Source organism: Pinus tabuliformis, chromosome Q (assembly GCF_031772625.1).
Source record: "Pinus tabuliformis cultivar Carrire ecotype Pingquan chromosome Q, CPIR1, whole genome shotgun sequence".
Lineage (NCBI taxonomy): Eukaryota > Viridiplantae > Streptophyta > Pinopsida > Pinales > Pinaceae > Pinus > Pinus tabuliformis.
In genome coordinates, this window is record NC_142296.1 from 1,353,240,374 (window position 1) to 1,353,261,708 (window position 21,335).

At 38.4% G+C, this 21,335-nt stretch overlaps 1 pseudogene across 1 annotated transcript; it reads left to right on the plus strand.

Annotated features, from left to right (window-relative positions):
* The first annotated feature begins 2,598 nt into the window (after positions 1-2,598).
* Positions 2,599-10,558, plus strand: LOC149224934 (pentatricopeptide repeat-containing protein At3g12770 pseudogene; annotated as a pseudogene). Its single transcript, XR_016249556.1, has 2 exons — positions 2,599-5,190; positions 8,917-10,558. The product of XR_016249556.1 is annotated as a pentatricopeptide repeat-containing protein At3g12770 pseudogene (transcript).
* The last annotated feature ends 10,777 nt before the right edge of the window (positions 10,559-21,335 follow it).

Below are 21,335 nucleotides of genomic sequence, written 5' to 3' on the forward strand. Positions count from 1 at the left end.
ACACCTTTGCACATTGATGGAAAAAACTGATTTATGATACAAGCGCAATTTGCCCTTATGGAAAAGAAAGATTGAAAGATACTTTTACATTTAAAACACTAAGCATAATATTGGAATCAATCTTTAATTACATGGAAATAGTGTTCTACTATATGGTACTATGAATGAAAAAAATTTCGTGGCTAATTTTAGGTATTGCGTGTGGTCAAAACCAAGCAAGTAACATACTCCATTTTATTACAACTTAGTGAGTATGTTCAAAATCTTGAGAAGTCTGGCTTATTGGAAACAGAAGTTATAATATGTTTAATCCATAATCGAGAACTAATCTTAATATCTTTAAATCATAATCGAAACCAAGGGAGTGAAAATACAAATTTTCCCCAACATTTTCCAGTAGTAATTTATCCATCACCACATGTTCTTGATAATTTCAATCAAGCTATGTTTCCAGTATATTTTCCATGCCTTGTAACGAGGCCTAGACTGAAGAAAAAAATGATCTAATCGAGGTTGTAATAAATGCGTCATGAAAAAAGCCCTAGAACTTAACGTAATACAATGAACAAAACTTATCGTAATCTCTGATGCAAAGAATAGCAAATTCTTCGGCATAGAAATTGCAGCAAAAAAAAAATGCGAGAAATTTTCAAATATTTGCCAAACCAAGGAATTGAACGCGTCAAAATTTTAAAATCTAAAATCCCTTAAATAACAGAAATTTTCGCTTAAAGAAGCGAAAACAAGACAGCTACAAATGATAGACTGAGAAATCTCCGGTTAAGGAAGCCAAAACAAGAAAGCGCCAAAGAATAGCCTTTGGTAGGTACTTTCAGCGTAGAAATTAGGGTGGAGATGATAGAAATTTCCACATAATTGCCTTGCATGCATCAATATTTAAGAATGCCTTTTAAAGAACAGAATTTCCGGGCAAATAAGCCAAAAACAAGAAAGCGCCAATAACGATGCAAAAGCCACCCAAAGCCACCGCCTACCCCGGGAATAACATTAATACTCAACAGAGATTCGATTGGTATAAGATATACGATGGTCACACCGAACCGTAAATGCCACGGTTACGGGTATCTCCCGCCATTTTAATATAATAAAACAATGGTAGGTTCAACCGGGATTCGAATCACTGATTATTTTCAAAATAAAAGGCAGTATGTACAAATCGAAAGAGGTGCACAGAAGGACAAAAGGGCGGCGAGAGAACACCAAGGCAGAGATAGACCGGCTCTGATACCAAATGTTAGAAAAATTATAACAGCGATTCTGCATGCGGAATAAACTCAAAGAATCATTAAAACTTAATGCCCAGGGATACGAATTACCTCCAGCCATTGGTGAAACTCTTGATGCAACTTCTTTCTGAAAAAAACCACGCTCCAGCTGCCCAAGCAAAAAGAAAAGAATGCAGAAAATCTGAAGGCACTTCCAAGCTCTGCTATCTCAGCTAGATGGTGTGAAAAACTGAAGGGGATTGAGATGCAAGCTTGGGGACCAAACATATGAATTTATAGCTAAGCTTCCATCAAGCTTCTGATAGCTATGTGTCAGATGTCCCACAGATCAAGGCAAAGAACTCCAGATGAGAGTAATGGACCACTTCAGTAGCTCCTAACAATAAATTTATTAACTGTAGTTGATTTCCTTAACTTAAGGAAACCACTGTAGTTGGTTTCCATAAGTTAAGGAAAAACTGCAGTTTAAATTCCTTAATTGTAGGCAGCATTTGTGCAAAAATTAATGGAGCTTAACAAGAATTAGGTGGATAAATTTGAAATCTTGTTGATAAATTTGAGATAAAATCTTGATTTGTGTTATGTAAATTGGTTTTTGGACTGATATATATAGATTTAACACTCTGAAAAACCTCTAATACATTTTCGCTGAGCAAAAATTGGACAAGAATTTTACAAAAGTGAAATAGGCTTTTGTCCATCACATACCAGATAAAAAACCATCTTTCAGTTTATGCACAGGTGCTACTATGTGGGAGATATGCAGTGATATTTGGAGCCCGCATTAAAACAAAGCAAAATTTTCATTTATTTTATTGTTTTAGTCATTTTAGTGTGGTGCCATTTTACAATAGATGGAAAGTAATTTTGAAAAACCCAAGGTCATTTCTTTTAGACATGAGACATATAAAAAAAACCTCTTTCAGTTTATTCACAGGTGTCGTGAATTTGGTTATGTGACTAGATCTTTACAGCTCATTTCACAGATTTAAATTTTTAATGATTTTCTGTTTTAGAGATGATTTTGTGGCATTGATTACGAGCAACTGGAAACGGATTTCCAAAATTTGAGAGAGGTGTCTCTCCAATGTGACCTTATATACAATAACCTCTTTCAATTTTGTAACAGGTGTTATGGTTTAAAAGAGACGAGTTCATATTCAACACCTATTTTCAAAAATTACCTCTCAAACTTGTGGTTTCAATAAATTCCTACCAAATTTCACAAAAATTAAACCAAAAAAACTTCTAAAAATATCTCACTAAAAACAACTCTTTACTTTTTCTCAACACAAAGAAAGATATTATCACCTTCAGTTGTCACCTTCATCAACGGAAGCAAGACCTAACCACAAAGGAGGATATTATCACCTTCATCAAAGGAAGCAAGAGCTAACCAGCCTGCCAGCCATTACTCTTCCCAACACAGTAATTACCTCCACACTGCACCGTATGACTAAACATCGAAATAATAGCATGCGTGATGCCTCGTAATCCAAATCTGTCTTATCACTGTTAAATTCTTTGCATCACAAGTATAATTCCATCGTGGATCCAAAGAGAACGACGTAAATGAAACTTTGATAACATGATATAACCCATGGCTGTTTCGGAAAAACGAATGAAGCTTATCAAACTCATGAACGATGAACTGAAAAACATGATACTTGCTACTCCGGTTCAGTACCATCCCTCCCATTGCTGGAATTCTTATTGCAAACTACTTCACACACGCTTTTTTAAATTCAAATCTAGACCAAGTTTAACACCAATAACAAAGTTGTTAGTCTCTGATATCTTCTTCAGTAGCAATGTCAAAACCCATATTTCCCTCTTGCAGGAATGCGCTGATATCAACTCAGTTTGCCAACTGCATGCCCTTCTGCTGATAACTGGATTTGAGCAAAACCCCTTTGTGGGCACCACGCTTGTCAAAATGTATACTGAATATGGAAATTGGGGAAATGCACTCCAAGTGTTTGACAAAATCTGCCAACGGAATGTTTTCTTATGGAATGCTATCATCCTAGCTTATGCCAAGAATGGGCTTTGTGAAGAGATTCTGGCATTTTATCATCAAATGCAAGATGAAGGAATAAAACCAAACAACTTCACCTTTTCGTTTGTACTCAAAGCTTGTGCCGAGTTGTCAGATCTGAAAGAAGGCAAGGGTGTACATGACCACATTGTCAACAATGGAATAGAACCAGATGTTTTCGTCGGGACTGGACTCATTGATATGTACATAAAATGTAGATGTATAGATGATGCACGCCGAGTGTTTGATAAAATGTCTCAAAGAAATGTAGTCTCTTGGACTGCCATGCTTACGGGGTATTCTCAGATTGGTTATGCCAAAGAAGCATTGTTGCTGTTTAATCAAATGCAGCAATTAGAGGTGAAACCCAACTCCTTCACCATTACAAGTGTGATCTCGGCATGTGCAGAGGTAGGGGTTTTGCAGCAAGGTAAATGGATTCATGATTATGCTGTTAGAAGTGGGATGGAATCTGATATTTGTGTGATGAATTCACTTGTAGACATGTATGCTAAATGCAGAAGTATAGAGACTGCACGTCAATTGTTTGATAAAATGTCAAGGAAAGATGTTGTCTCATGGAATGCAATGATTGCTGGGTATTCCCAGAATGGACATGCTGGCGAGGCTTTGGAACTCTTTCATCAGATGCAATGGGTACGTATGCTGCCTAATTCTGTAACCATAGTGAGTGTGCTGCAGGCATGTGCTCATTTAGGAGCTCTGCATCAAGGCAAGTGGATTCATTGCTATGCAATTATAAGTAGTTTGATCTCAGATATCTCTGTGGGAAATTCTGTTGTGGCTATGTATTCTAAGTGTGGAAGTCTAGAGCTTGCTCGTCAAGTATTTGACAGAATACCTGAAAATAATGTAATCTCATGGACTACAATGATTGCAGGATATGGAATGCATGGGCAGGGTGAGGAGGCCATTGCTCTTTTTTCTCAAATGCAGCAGAAAGGGGTGAAGCCAGATCATATCACCTTTGTTTGTATCCTGTCTGCATGCAGTCATGCAGGTCTGGTGGATGAAGGCCGACATTACTTCGAGTTAATGAGCCAAAAGTATTGCTTAACACCCAGTTCGGACCACTATGCTTGTATGGTTGATCTTCTTGGCCGTGCCGGCCTTTTAAATGAGGCTGAAGATTTTATAAACATGATGCCAATAAAACCTGATACTGGTGTGTGGGGAGCCCTGCTGGGTGCCTGCAGGATTTTTTGTAATGTTGAGCTAGGAGAGAAAGCAGCAGAATGCCTTTTTGAACTGGACCCTGAAAATGCTGGATATTATGTGTTGTTGTCAAATGTCTATGCCGCAGCTGGTAGGTGGGATGGTGTAGCAAAGGTGAGGGTCATGATCAAAGAAAGACAGGTGAAAAAGTCACCTGGGTGCAGCTTCGTTGAGGTAAATAACAGGATTCATGCATTTATTGCTGGAGATAAAACTCATCCTCAATCTGACAAAATTTATGCAATGCTAGAGACCTTGTCTAGGCAGATGGATGAGGCAGGGTATGTGCCTAGTACAGACTCTGCATTGCATAATGTGGCAGAGGAGGTCAAGGAAAGCATGCTTTATGTTCACAGTGAGAAGCTGGCCATTGTATTTGGGCTTCTGAGCACAAGCCCTGGAACCCCTATCAGGATCACAAAGAATCTTCGTGTTTGTGGTGACTGCCACAATGCCACTAAGTTCATTTCCAAAATAGTAAGCAGAGAAATTATCATGAGGGATAGCATCCGTTTTCATCATTTCAAGAATGGATTATGTTCTTGTCGGGATTACTGGTGAAGCTGATCAAAAGGGGAAACACGCGTGTCTGCACAGTTGCATGAATATTGATATTACTTTCGGAGTTTGGCAGCCAGAATCTAACTCTTATTTTTGTTTCCTTTGAAGGTATTGTTTTGATATTCTGTGTATGGATCTGGAAATGAAATGGGGATGGGCATGACCTAGTTCTTGAATTTTTTTGTGTGCGTTTACGAACTAAGCTTAAGTCATGAAGCATATCTATAATAATTCTTTATTGTTCATGCCATCTTTATATGATATTTAATAGGGTGTTTAGGACAAACTTTGAATATCAATGTTTGATGCGGCATGGAATTTTGTGTATTTGTTTAAGGGTGATTGTATTTGATGATTTTAATGGTTTGCAACAGCAGGATGTATGTTTTCCCAGACCATGTCCATGACAAAATGTTAAACTAGTGTAGATTAATCCTAACCTTGTATATATTAAGCACTGAGAGGCATAAAAAAACTCCGCGTGCAAACCTCATTCTTTTTGCATCCTCATATACTATATAATATATGTTGAGGTTTGCTTCTGATGTTCCAGAAATCAAAATTTCTGCTTCGTCCCCTGGATGTAAGGCTTTCCTATCTGTCGAAAATTTCCTATCTTGAAAGTTTATGGTGCAATTGCCAAGTCGCATAGATGTCGAACACTGGTTGGAAGAGTATTGGCTTCCTTTGATGAAGGGCTAATAAATATCTTCCTTTGCGTTAGAGGTTATGTCACTTTCTTGTTTCATCTCAAGGAAGATAGAAATTTTCTCTTCTACAGTGGTCTCTACGTCATGGGGCCTCTGGGTTTGTGTTTGAATTGTTGACACTAGATTCAATTCCAAGGAGGACAATCCTGAGAGTGTACCAGTCTGGGTCCATCTTCTGTGTTTGCTATTAATTTTTTGGCATGATCTGACATTCCATGTTATAGGCAATAGCAATGGACAAATTCCTAGACAGGGCAGCCACCAAATCCAAGTGGTATACCTGTGCATGCATCTGCGCTAATGTTGGTTTTGAGAGAGGGCTCCCTGAAGCAATACAATTAATATTGGATTGTTAGTATCACCTCCAGAAGCTGGACTATGTGCAACTCCCATTCCGGTGTAGTGTGTGCCATGAATATGTTCACATCAAAAAAGATTGTGAGAAGGGATAGCCCACTGCTGCCTATCGAGACAAGCAAACAATGCCAATGTTTGCTAGGAAGAAATGTAGGCATCTGTCAACTAAGCTATCTACCGTGCCAGTTTAAACCTCCAAAAATCATTTCACTGCTCCAAGCAAGGAGTGGGAAATGAGCCACAAGAAGTCCTTAGAAGATTGATAGGAAGAAGATGAGTGCAAAAAGAAAAAAGGTGAAAAATACAAAACTGAAGAAGAAATACAGCGGCAAAATGGTGAAACAGTAAATCCATAATCCACCGAAGGAACAATAATTAGTGACAGCAGGGAAATATGTTCCCTTAGCCTAGGGGTAACAAATGCAGACATTAGAACTCTCCCTAATGCAGGTGTAGTTAAATAAACATTAAGCTCTCTGTCAGTCATGAGAGGGAGAAAATCTGGGAACAAGAAGCTAAATGGAACAAAGCATTGGGATTACAATCCTCGCTTGCCGAGTTTATCTACTCCCTTTGAGGCTTGTTAAAAAATTAGGTATGTTCTATCTACGTATTATGCTATGTATTTAGTTTGTAAAACTTGTCAAGTAGCTATGTTAGAGCATGGAGTTTGTGAAAAAAGTGTTCACTGTCCTGCCCATTCTGAGATAGAGATGGACGGATATGAGTATTGGAGATAGTTTTCTCCCATTTTTTTGATATAGCAAGCTGTACCGGTATGGATACAACCCCCTAATTTTAGTTCAAACAATATCCATTAGTGTGAGAAAAGATGTTTGAGGTTTGCACCTGGCCTTTTTTAATCCCTATCAATGGGTCATAGATGATAGATCCAAGGATAAGATGGATTTATGCTAGTTTATGGTTGTTTAAAATTTAAATATAGAAAGTGACATAAATATGATGTCATTTTATTTTATGGTGAGGTCTTTAAAAATAAATATATAAGATGCTGGCTATTTTTCTTCATTTTATCTTATTAGTGTGAAGTTTGAACATACCCATACGTGGGGATCTCCCCCAACCTGGTCTATCAAGCACCTTGCTTCTTTTGGTGCAAGGAATGAATATGGCATGAGAAAAGTCTGGTTCTTACACATTTTGAACTTGGAGGCAGGTTGCAGTTAATAAACAAACATTCAAGCTCTTCTAGTTGATTATGTGCCTTTCATCAGCGTATCTGCTTGTTATAGCAGCATATTGTTACATTTTGAATAATCATAAAAACTGTGACCGATTACAAAGCATTGGGATTACAATCCTCGCTTGCCGAGTTTATCTACTCCCTTTGAGGCTTGTTAAAAAATTAGGTATGTTCTATCTACGTATTATGCTATGTATTTAGTTTGTAAAACTTTTCAAGTAGCTATGTTAGAGCATGGAGTTTGTGAAAAAAGTGTTCACTGTCCTGCCCATCCTGAGATAGAGATGGACGGATATGAGTATTGGAGATAGTTTTCTCCCATTTTTTTGATATAGCAAGCTGTACCGGTATGGATACAACCCCCTAATTTTAGTTCAAACAATATCCATTAGTGTGAGAAAAGATGTTTGAGGTTTGCACCTGGCCTTTTTTAATCCCTATCAATGGGTCATAGATGATAGATCCAAGGATAAGATGGATTTATGCTAGTTTATGGTTGTTTAAAATTTAAATATAGAAAGTGACATAAATATGATGTCATTTTATTTTATGGTGAGGTCTTTAAAAATAAATATATAAGATGCTGGCTATTTTTCTTCATTTTATTTTATTAGTGTGAAGTTTGAACATACCCATACGTGGGGATCTCCCCCAATCCGGTCTATCAAGCACCTTGCTTCTTTTGGTGCAAGGAATGAATATGGCATGAGAAAAGTCTGGTTCTTACACATTTTGAACTTGGAGGCAGGTTGCAGTTAATAAACAAACATTCAAGCTCTTCTAGTTGATTATGTGCCTTTCATCAGCGTATCTGCTTGTTATAGCAGCATATTGTTACATTTTGAATAATCATAAAAACTGTGACCGATTACTACGTGAAATGGACTCTCCAAAGGTCGATGATAGGGATATTATTGTAGGCTATCCATAACCTTCAGCAATATTTAAATCGTTTAAGCTCAACATAAACTTTCAATATGTTTCATTAGTCTGATCTTTGGCTACCAATATTCCATCCTTCCTATTGACATACTCCAACGGCCTCCTTTGTGGAGTTCTATAGTTAGGTGTTTGTGCTTCAACGTAGATAGCTAATTTTGTGTTTGAAGGATATGCCTCCTTTTCAGTTACTTTTTAATTGTGCTCTTAATATGTTTCAGAATCTTCAACGGTCTTTTTGGTGGAGTTCTATAGCTAGGTGTTTGTGCTTCAACCTAGATAGCTACTATGTGTTTGAAGAATATGCCTCCTCTTCAGTTACATTTTTTTTGTTCTTAATGTGTTTTAGAATCTTAACAGCACTTCCCTCTTTCCTTTCTAACAAAGGACTAATTAAGTTCATTCTATTGACTGCGGCTGGTGCTAATCCCAGATTAACATTTGCATGGATTTACAAGTTTTTTACACAATGTTGAATTTATAGCTATTGTAATAATTACAAGGATGTACATATTTCTTTGCTTTCTCTCTATTACCAAATTAATTTCTTTTACTTAAATATTTCTTTTCTCTCTCTATTACCAAATTAATCTCTTTTACTTTTGTGTACTTGCAATCATGCAGGACTCATGGAGGGAGCTCGAAAAACAGTGATACAGCATGAGTCAGAAGTGTCATTCCAGAAACATTATGCTTGCATGGTTGATCTTCTCGGTCATGCATATTATTTCAGATAGGCTCAAGACTTCATTAAGAAAGATGAAATTATAAGCTGATCCTGCTGTGTAGGTCCTTGTTTGATGCATCCAGAATTCATTGCGTTTTGAAGGTAGGAGGGTTGAACTGGAACATCTTGGCAACTTAGAGCTTGGAAATTATGGATTTATGAACTTCTATCAAGCATTCATGTTGCAGATGGCAGGTGGGATGATGCAGCAAAAAGTGAGAACAGTTAAAAGGCATTGGATTTCAAATGACACCAAGTTGCAGTTTACTTTAGTTAAATGACAAGGTATACAAAGTCGTTGTGGGAGTTAGATTAACACCTTCAATTTGAGGAATTTTATGAAACGTTTGCAAATCTTGGCTGGGCATATATAGAGGTGGCAGGTAATGTTTATAAAACAAGACTTATGCTGCAGACCAGGAAGAGGTTAAGGAATACACGTTTGGTAGTCACAGAAAAAAGTTGGCCATTACTTTATGTAGTGACACCCATAGTGGTGAGTTAATCTCCAAAATGTTCACTTGAGAAATTATTGCAAGGGAGCAACCCTTTCCATTATTTTAAAGGTGAATCTACTCTTTTAGAGACTGTTACCTACAATTCTGTTGGATATTAAAAGGAGAGTCCTGAAGCAAAAACTTTTCTTTTTTCTTGCAAGATTTGTAAGAATCCTACTTTGTAACTGTCATATGGAAGATCTGTGTATCTCTGCGTGGAGAGTGCCTTAGAGGTGATAACATTGCGTGAGAAGCTACATCAGAAGATGCATTGCGAGAATGAGTTCATCATCTTGTGACTATGAGGAACTTCAAGATGCTGCCAGGGCCTTGCAAAGGTTGGCTGATCATTTTCTTCACAATGATCAAAGCATTTAGAAGCAGTGAAAAACGATCAATGGCATTTTTATCACAATCATTTAATAAAGATAAGGATGATGTGGGGATTCCTATGATAACATATCGAAAGGAAGATATATTGCCAATTGGTTTTGACCTTACTGTACATGATGATTAATGAGAAGCAGCAGTTCAAGATGGCATCTTACCTGATACCCATACATACAAATCATTTGTCAATGCATGTAGTAAGGATGGAGATATGAAGCAGGACTGGAGTTGTATATCATTTCTTAATGACATCATTATTATTAAGAGGTAGTGTTGCTAAAAACTGTGTGCACGCAGGTACCCTGGGAATTAGCAAAGGGATGTCAAACCTTGGGTTCCGTGTAGGCTTGGAGCCTGCCATCCATTGGAGAAACTGCTTACAGTGATCTATTTGGCATAAGATCCAATATTTCTTGGTAGAACAGGTCGAACATGTGTCTTATGCTAATGTACAAGATGATGGTTACACAATTGAAGTTGCAGTTTTGAAATGCAAAGTTGGTGTGTAAAGTTAACGCTTTGATCCATTAAGACAATCCATGGATGAAAAATATAGATCTAACACTTGACTGATGTATATGAGCAAGTTAGAATGGACAAAGTCCTCTCAATTCCCAGCCTTGAACACTGTTTATCTGCTGATAACCCGTTAGTTCTTGAAGATTTAGGCATGAAAAACAGCTGCGACATACTACTGGCCTATGGTGTGATAGTTCAGGACTGTGAACAGAGGTGCTCTGAAACGTAGTGTCCTGGCAGACCGAAGATAAAGGGAAATAATAGGACTAGTGATTGTATGCATACACATTCATATGGATGCTGGAAATAAGTAATGAAGTTCTGACCTTACAAATTCATATTTAATTGAACTGGCCGACCTAATATATCATATGATTGATGATTGACATGAAGAAATTAAGGAGGTTTGACCTTCAAACTAATCCCTAGAGCCAACTTGTGTTTGTGGAGGTTTTAAAAGTGATCTAAGTTGAACAAGCAGACTCAACTTGGCTGACTTTAAACAAGTTTTGGATGGAGTTGATTTATGTAATGTTTGGGGTGCCCTTTGGATAGTTATAGGCTAGGACTTGAATGATATTGGTCTGAACAACCCAGTGTTGCGGGGGAGCGCCTCCCCCCCCCGATCCCACTCCCAAATTCCAATCCGCGCCAGTGTTGTTAAAAGCGCGCTTTTTTCACCATACCGCATAAAACGCGCGTTTTATCCCAAAAAAGCGCCGTTTTTTTTATAGCGCTTTTTTCCGAAAAAACGCGCTTTTTTCAAAAAAGCGCGCTTTAAACGGAAAAAAGCGCCGAGGGCGCGGGCAACGGGCTTTTAATAAGGAAAAACGAATTTTTTTAAGTCATTTCTGACTGTCGCCGCGCGGAGGAGGAGGAGAAGAGCTGAAGGAGAAGAGCTGAAGGGTTTGGGTCGACTTTGGGAGCGAATCCAAGTGTTTTTAGGAGAAATCCAAGACAAGATCACCAATTTGTCCATAAAAACGGTATGTAGATTAATTTTTTTTTGTTTTGCTTCTTTAAAAACTTTGTTTTTCATTGTTTTTAAAGAATTTTTTGTAATTTTTCATTGATTTGGGATGGGTAATTTGTTATGACTATGAGAACCAATTTTTTATTTTTTATTTTTCATTTTTTTTAAACATTGTTTATGTTTTTTGAATTTTCATTGTTTTTTGGCATTTGCCATTGGCATTTGGTTGGGTAACTTGGGTTTGGAAATTGGGATTTTGGAAATAATTAACTTGTAATTTTGTAAATGCTAAATTGTAATTTGTATTATGTAATCCTAAATTCCTATTTCCTAATCCTTATTTTTCCATAGGTTTGCAAATTCAAAATTCAAAAACAAACATGCCAAGGAAATTGGATCCTTTCTGGGAATATGGTGAACCTAAAGCTCCGAATGATAGACAAAACTTGAATTGCAAGTTGTGTGGAAAGGAGATACGCGGGGGGGTGTACAGGTTGAAGTACCACCTTGCACAAATCCCTGGACATGATGTGGGGCCCTGTATAAATACAAATCCTGAACTTATCCAAAGAGCCATGAGAGCATTGGGAGAATTAGAGCACACTAGAGAGGCCAAAGAAGAACTCAAAAGGCAACTAAGAAGGTCAGCTGAAGGAAGTGGACCAAGTGGCACTGGTTCTACTGCAGCGTCAGTCAATCCGGTAGCTGCATCATCATTTTTTGTTCCTCGAACCACACCTGGTTCACAACAAACTATCGGTTCAATGCTAAAAAGAACTGAAAAAAACAAGCTGATAGGTTGATGGCAAAATTTCTCCTCTGGAGTGATATTCCTTTCAGCATTGTAAGGAATAATCCATTTTTCCAACCTGCTGTTGATGTTATTGCCAGTGTTGGCCCGGGGTACAAAATCCCTTCTTATCATGATTTCAGAGGCCGGATTCTTCAAGAGGAAAAGCGTGACTGCACCCAAAGATTGGAGGATTTTAGGGCATCATGGGCACAAACAGGATGCACTGTTATGTCAGATGGTTGGACTGACCAAAAGGGGAGAACCCTTATAAACTTCTTGGTTAGTTGTCCCAAGGGGACTATGTTTATCAAATCTATTGATGCAACTCATCAAATCAAAGATGCAAGAACTTTATGTGATTTGCTGGATGTGTTTATTTTGGAGGTGGGTGCAGAAAATGTTGTCCAAGTCATAACGGACAATGCTGCAAATTATGTTGCTGCTGGTAGAATGCTTATGGACAGGCATCCTACTTTATTTTGGACACCTTGTGCTGCCCATTGTATTGATTTGATGTTAGAGGACATAGGGAAAATTCCCTTTGTCAAAGATATTGTTGACTCATCAAAAAGCATCACAAAATTTATATATAATCATACATCTGTGCTTAGCTTGATGAGAAGATTCACCAACAACAAAGAGTTGGTGCGCCCCGCCATTACACGGTTTGCGACGAGTTTCATATCTCTTCAATCCCTTTTGAATTCTATGTGGGATTTGAAGAGAATGTTTCTTTCAGAGGAGTGGCGTGCTTCGTCAATGAGCCGCAAACCAGAAGGAGAGGTGGTATGCAGACTAGTTTCATACCAGGAAGACTTCTGGGCGGGAGTGCAGGAGGTGTGCGCCGTTACTGAACCTTTGGTAAAGGTTCTTCGGTTGGTTGATGGTGAGAAGCCCGCAATGGGCTATTTGTATGAAGCCATGGACAGGGCCAAAGAAGCCATTCGGTCCTACTATGATGATAAGGGAGATGATGGGTTTCAGAAACAACTCCTTCTATGGGAAGTGATTGATGAGCGATGGAACAACACACTCCATCGTCCCATTCATGCTGCTGGGCTTTTCCTGAACCCTGCATTTTCTTATGCATGTGGGTTTGATTTTGATGCTGAGGTCGTGGACGGATTATTAACCTGTGTCCAGAAGATGGTGAGATCTCCAGAACAACGTATAGAGATCTCTAAACAAATTGAGACATATAAGATGTCAGGTGGCACATTTGGCTTTGAGATGGCTGTCACTGATAGGACGATTAAAATGCCAGGTATTTTTTAGTTTGTACTTTGTAACTTTGTTTCAAATTTCATTGTCTCTTCAAATTCCATTTTTTTCTTATGTTTATTTAAAATTTTATTTGTAATTTTGTTGTAGACGCATGGTGGAAGATGTATGGTGGCAGAGTACCCCTTTTGCAAAAGCTTGCCGTACGCATCCTCAGCCAAACATGCAGCTCCTCAGGATGTGAGCGCAATTGGAGTGTATTTGAAAAAATACACAACAAGAAGCGCAATAGGTTAACACTTAAACATTTAAAATATTGCAAATTTCCAAATAGATTTTTGAATTCATTAAACAATATTTTTTTTATAATATTAATTATTAATTATTATTTCATGAACGTTGTACAGGTTGGAGTCCCATAGACTTAATGACATGGTCTATGTCTACTACAATCTTCGATTGTGGGTGAGGTAACTAGAGAGGACACCTGATATGGATGCCATCTCATTGGATGGGATTGACACCATTGCTGAATGGAGGGTTGAGACCGAGAGGCCTCTCATGGATCCCACTGATGATTGGTTAGTGCAGGATGAGGGGGAGGAGGAGGAGGAGGAGGAGGAGCAGGAGCAGGAGGAGGAGCAGGAGGAGGAGGTGACACCGCCTACCCGGGCTACCACTACCACCAGTAGAGGACGTGGTCTCCGTCTACCTCAGCCTCCTGTAGCTGCTACTACTAGTTCTTCAGCTTCTAGAGCACGTCAGACTCCACTGCCATTTCCACCAGCACAGGCACCAGCTTCTACATCTAGAGGGAAAGAGAAAGCTGTGCCATTTTCTCGCAAGAGGGGTAGAGGAAATCAATAGGATTAGACTTTCATTTTATTGTATATGACATTATGACATGATGAGATACATTATCATATTTTTTGTTGATATTTTGAGGCTGAGTTGGGACTCAGGACTTACTATTCAGGACATGATTCAATGTTATGTGTGATTTTAGCGCTAGAAATGATATTAAACATCTTATATATTAGTTTTTTTATCATATTTATGTGTCAATGTATTTATTTTATGTTGTAGATGGTTTAGATATTAAAAAAATTGAAAAAAAATGAAAAAAAATGAATATTTTTGTGCCAAACGCTTTTTTCCCGCTTTTGCCGATTTTTTCCGCTTTATTCCCGGCGCCGATTTAATCCCGCTCGCGCTTTTAACAACATTGATCCGCGCTCTAGGTGGGACCGATTCGGGAGCGTGCTCCCAAAATCGCTCTCTTCCGCTCCTAATCCGCGCTCTGGGCGGAAGCGACTCGGGAGCGGGTCGGGAGCACGCTCCCTAAAAGAAAACGCTCCTTGCCTTTTCGGGAGCGTTTTGCCTTTTTTGCAATGATGTTCCAAATGCAAATTTTTTTCAAAGAAACAAATAAGTTTTGAGTGGGGCAACTTAATGATTAAGTCTATGACCCTAGTATTGATATGCGATTCATGGTAATGTTAAATTCTTAAAGTAAAAGAATCATTTTACTTAAATTTTTAACATTACCATGAAATGACTCAAGATGTTTGAGAGTGGTTCCGACCTCATTGGATTTCATATGGAGAAAGTAGAATTTTAGATTTCATTCAAAATCCAGCAGACTTATCAGTTTTTCAGGATTTCAGGATTGCAATGTTTCCATTGAATTTTGTCATGTATTAGGGTATGGAACTCGTATTTAATCAAGAGCACCAATCCCTCTATGTACCTTGATGTTAGTGACATTGGTTGTCGAACTCCTCTATCATGACCCTCCTAAAAATGTACGTACCACTCAAACAAAATCTTGACTTGACATGCTATGCTTTTTCTATCTTATGGTAATGCTTAGAGGGTGATATTAATGACAAAGATCCCTATACAGATACAGAGGTAATGACAAAGTTACCTCTGGATATCAATGCTTAGAGGGTCATATTAATGACAAAGATCCTGATTTCCCAACAAGACCAAAAAATTAGACATTTCTCGTGGTGGCAAGAGGCCCAAGCATAAGCAATAGATAATAGGTTTACTTGTCTTTTCTAGTTTCTAGTAGTTTTTATAACTATTGACTCTTTCATATTTATTATGATATTTTTTTAACAATATATGACAATTTAAGTTTGAAGTTGGCAATTATAACTCATCAGTAATGAATTATGAATATGATGCTCATGAAAGTTGAAAGTTGTTTCATTTCATTTTATAACATTTCATTTCATGTTAGATATTATTTGTTGTAATGGTTACACTTAGCTTACAAGTACAACTTTGGTGATCAATGATGATAAATGTTATATATTGAATTTTGAAATCTTGAAACTTTAAGATTGATGAATCATGAGACTCAATATGTTGTATGTTACTAACTTGTGGACGTGGTTGATGAAGATTATAACTTCTAGATGATTGTTGTTATATGGTTCAATCTATGTTTTTTAATGTTTTTTTATATCTAATTCATCATTCTACATGTTTTTGTTGACATATATGTATCAAAATATAAAAATATAAAAAATATATATATTATATAAAAAACGCTTCGGGATTCGCTCCCAAATCGGGAGTTTCTGAAAATGTCGCTCCCGCACCCGTTTTCGCTGCCACTCCCCGCTTTCACTCTCGCTCCCAAGTAACACTGGAACAACCCCTTTTTTAAAATCCACATGCTTCCATGGAAAAAGATTTGGAATCATTGCTTATGAAGAAAGGAGAACATTTTGGTGGCCTTTAGAGGTTAGGATGCCCATATTGGAGCCTTATTTGTCCACTTGGCAAAGGATCATTTGAAGATTGTATGTGGAGCGTTGACATTTGAAGGTCCTTTGGAGGTTGGATGCTTCACGTTGAAGCCCCTTTGTCCTGGATTTGAGGAGACACATTACTTTGAGGGTTCGTGCTCCTTAGAAATTGTATACTTGTCTTGAAAAGGCCCTACATTGTATTATTTAGGATTATTTAATCAAACAAAAGAGTTTTTTACACCCTTCCGTCGGCTTTCACTTAGCAAAATATTATTTTGATGTATAAGGAAGTTGAGTCTCTCTCCCTATAAATAGAGAGACACTTCCTCTCATTTTCTCATGGTTAGACTGGGGTAAAAATCCCTTAGCAAGTCTGAAAAATTCTGTAATTTTACTTTTCTCTTAAATTTGGTTATGGATGGATGAGTTGAGCGACCTCTTGGAGAGGACTTGTTGATGTGGATTGCACTCTTTTCTTGGATGGATATTGGTAAAGCTTGGCTAAATTCATGATAATCGAAATATGGACCTTTTTTATATTGGTTATGTTTATGGATAATGGATTTTAAGTATTAAACAAGTGAGCATAGTATTTTATTTCCATTATCCCTCTTAAACAAGCCCTCTGTCAATGTCTTTGAGGAAGGAGTAAGTGAGCTCTTTCCCTTATCTCATCCTTGAAGATTGAGAAGCCTTTGATCAAGTTTCTAGGGATAGTGTGTAACACCCCAATCACCTACTTGGGTGTAGCACTACCTCTATAACCTAGCATTTTTGAAATTTTCCTTCAATTAATTTCTTGTAACATTTTTTATGTGTGTCTGATGGATTCTATGATGCAATGCTCTCATATATAGGTAACATAAATGTATAATTGACATATTTAATTTATTGTTCATACATAGTATGTGAAATTTCATAAATCATCACAATGGAAAACACACAAAAATAAATACTTATCTTTTAAAGTGAGCATTGACTAGCTGTAGACCTAAGACATTCCACCCAATGATAGACAACGTTGCTCATCATCTCTCAACAATGTGTCACCCTTGAGTTGGGGCCTCAAATCCATAAGCATAAACGATTACTTAAAGCCAACTATGGCACCTAAATGGTGCCAAATCATGAACATGGTCATGATACCAAATTCTAGCGGCCTCCAATCATCAATGTTACATTACTCATCAACCCACACAACTCAAGGTAGTGCACCTACTTTTCTGCGCATGTAATTCATTCGCTATGCCATTTCATGGGTTTTCAACTCGATTGACTAGAAATGCCTCAGAGCCTTGTGGCTTACAGGAGTTCCAATTGTCGTTAGGAGTTTCTCCCCTGATACCTTTCTAGCTTCACACTAGGGAAACCTATCCTCCTTTTTCCAAATCCCACTTAGAATTTACTAGGAGCCAATCATGTCGCCAGGTCACCCCTTCTTCCCTCTAGGGAGTCCAATCACCTCTTCCCTATACAAAATGATGTAATGGATGATGGATTGACTCTAACACACTTCACTTTTATGTACATGTCCCTCCTTTTGACAAATGACACTCTCTAAAGTCACTTTATGGACTTAGGATAAAACATGTGCACTTTTTGACTTGGGCTTATTTTAATAACAGCTTAGCCACTTAAGTTTAAGCCCTTCATCATTTATCCCTTAGACCCCCTTTCACATTCGTGGAATCTTTGCCCCCTATACTCTCTTGTTCGATTTGGCCTCCAACAATGGTGTATTTTATTAATATGCATGTGATTTCATATTTAAAAAATTATGCTATCTAGCCTCAAAAGATAAAAACATAGAAACACTAACCTAAAACACATGTACATGGGTTGACTGGTTTCAAGAATAGTTTTGGTTCACTAGCCTAAACATGATATGTATACAACTCATGGGTTATCCTAGTGGTTTTACATTCCCCTCCCCCTTATTTATGCACTGCCCTTAATGCATCTTATACATATATGCACAAACAAAAATATTCAAAAAGATGAGGGCTCTCCTTCTTCATGGCATCTTCATGTTCCCATGTGGCATCTGTTAGTTTTTGTAGCATCAGAGGTGTTTTAGTCTCGAAACTTTGTGGAGAGGCTAAAACACAAGAGTTCTCCATAACCCAGAAATCGTTTATGGAAATTCCACCTAGAAGTCTCTCAATTAGATTATTAGCATATTTTTAAATATTTCCCAAGTCTAAAATTAGGAAGAGGGGTTAATTAATCAAAAATTAATTGAGATAAGGTGTGAATCATTTAGAAATTCACATGGATTGACTGAGAAATAATTTGGGCCCTTGATTAAGTTTTAATCTTCGCCATTGGAGGTCCAACGAAAGGTTATAAGAAGAATTCGACGGGTAGATGGAGAACACACTTGTGGAGTTCGATCTCCTTGGAGAGTTTGATTTTTCCAGAGAGCAAGTAGTTGCTAGAAGAGTTCGAGCTTCAAAAGGAAGTAGAGAAAGTGAGGGGCATGGATAGTGAGTCAGAGAAAGTTTTCCGGATCCGGTGAAGTGCAGTGCAGAGGGGTCAAAATTTCTCTAGGAGGTTGTGTAGAGGCTTCAGAGGGCAGTTTGATTTGCTGAGGAAGAAATATGTTTTCAATTCTAGAGGCCAGACAAAGGTTCTAGAGGTTCAAAGAAGTGTTTTTCTAGTCAGCAGCAAGTAAGACAATTTGACTTGCAGCTGATTCAGGCAGAGCGTGGAAGGAACTGTGCAAGGTTGACGCAGGCTTGTGCAAAGGCTGTTTGGACAACTCACTTGGAGCTGTAGTCAGAGCCTAGATTGCTAGTGGGGGTGAGGAAAATTCCTCACAATATTTTTGCCAGTAATTTCTCTGTAGGATTGCCAGTTTTTGGCATCCAGATTGTACTAAGAATTTCTCACTATATCAAAATAATATAAAACCCTAAGTTGCTACACTGATTTCCCTCATTGGGTTTTCCCTGGGACATTTATCCAAAAATAACTGTGTTAATTTGTGTGTGTGTGTGTGCTAACATATTTCTCAGTTTCCAGTGCTATTATTTTTCCACAGTTTTTTTTGTGAAGGTTGCAGTGTGATTTATTCAGTATTTTCCGTAGCAAATAAGTTGTTAAATTAATTAACAATTAGAGGAATAATTTTCAGTTGCTGCAATAGGATCTCAGAGTTGAAATTTTCACATGGCATCAAAGTGTGATTGATCTGAAAGGAAGCTCAGAAGCGGAAGAAGAAAATTTCGTTGTTAAGAGGGAGCAACATGCCAAAATTTTCTGGTACTCTGCAGTACCTAGGCAGGTAGTATGAATTGTTGGGCAAGGGTTCAATTTTTAGTTGCAAGGTGGTAGAGAATTCGATTTTCCCAAAATAATGATTCCAACAAGTAGAGGGAGCAACAACAACTCAGGTTTTTGCTGAGCGGATTTTTTGGTTGGGCGCAGGGGGTTTTGTCATAGTTTGCAGAAGCAAAATCAACATCGGGTGGAAGAGAAATAACCCACACAAAGGTAAAATTTCTCTTAGGGGATCTCGAGTTTTAGAGATCTAATTTTTCCAGTTAGAGATTGGTAGTAGCCATGAGCAATTTTTACTCACTCCAGCAGGGAGTGCCAATAATAGATCCAACAACTGAGCAGGGGAAACAAGGAGATTTTTGACCAGATTTAAAGATGGCCACAACTGGGCTTAGAGATCAGGATAGGTTGGAGGGAGCCTCCAACTATGTCATCTTGAAGGCTAGGATGTCCTTCCTTCTGGATGAATATGCCCTGAAAGCTTATGTGGAGAATGTAGTAGCAGTACCCCAGGATCTAGATCAGCTCAAGGAGTACAGAAAGGAAATGGCGAAGGCGAAGCGAATGATTTTGGATGGAGTTCGAGATCATCTAGTCTCACATGTGATAGATAAAGGTACGACCAAGGAGATGTGGGATGCTCTCTACAAGTTATTTTAGAGTTCTTTCGAGCAGTGAAAGATGTTTCTCCAAGAGAAGCTGAGGATCATAAGGATGCAGAAGGGTGAAAGCATAGATGACTTCCTCACCAGAACTCAAGAAGTCCAAGATCAACTATCAGTTGTTGGGGAGGCACCCCAACCCACAAAGCTTGTATGATTGGAACTAAATGGTGTCTCAGATGACTGGCAGGTGTTTGTCTAAAGTATCTTGGGCAGAGGTAGATTGCTTAAATGGGACAAGATGTGGTTCGATCTACAATAGGAGGAGTTGAGGCAGGCTCTAGTAAAGAGAACCATCAGCAACAGTAGCAATAAGGGCTTGAAGGGTGAGAAGGAAGAGGAAAATGTGGCCCTAGTATCTAAGGGTCCCAATCAGGGGTAGGGGAAAAAGAAGAAGAAGAAGGACCGTCAAAGGTCAAGTGCTTCAAATGTGGTGAATTCGGCCACTACAATACGCAATTTCCTCTTAGGAAGAAGGACAAGCAAGACCATGCAACAACGTCTACAGAGATTGATAAGATGTCCTCTAGGCTAGAGGAAGATTGCGCAATGTTTGTAGCTATACCTCCAAGTGAGAGGTGGGGCGATTTAGAACTATACTATGATGACAACCCTGACATGGGTAGGGTCCATTGAGGTGTCCTCCTCATGGATCATTACCTTGATATGGGGGCCCACAATATTCAGTAACATGATGGATCAGTGTCTGATGATGCAGTTAGATTTGGAGTGACAATTGCAGACTAGTAGCAGTCAGGGGCTGAGGAGCGCAGTGCAGTGTTGGCAACATTGCAAAGTCAACAGTAGCACAAGTTCCTTGGTGGATAGTGCAGTGGCTAGTAGTGGTCAAGACTCGAGAAATCAATACATCATACTGAATACAATTGATTCAATATTTAGGATGCTTCTCAGTTGTAGTAGTTGTGGTTGCAACAACATTTGAAAGGGAGTTGCAGTGCAAATGCAAGGTTGATAGCAGTATGGAAGTGTCAGTAGCAACACAAATGCAACATCATATTTTTGTAGTGGTTTGTGGGAAGTAGTCAGACATTAGCGGCGTGACAGAGGGTGGTACAAAGACAGGGTGTTGTGGCAAAGTGTGCAACACTAGGGAGAACACTTTCCTCGTTGAGAGGGAATGTTAGTTTCTGTAGTATCGAAGGTATATTAGTCTCGAAACTTTGTGGAAAGACTAAAATACAAGAGTTCTC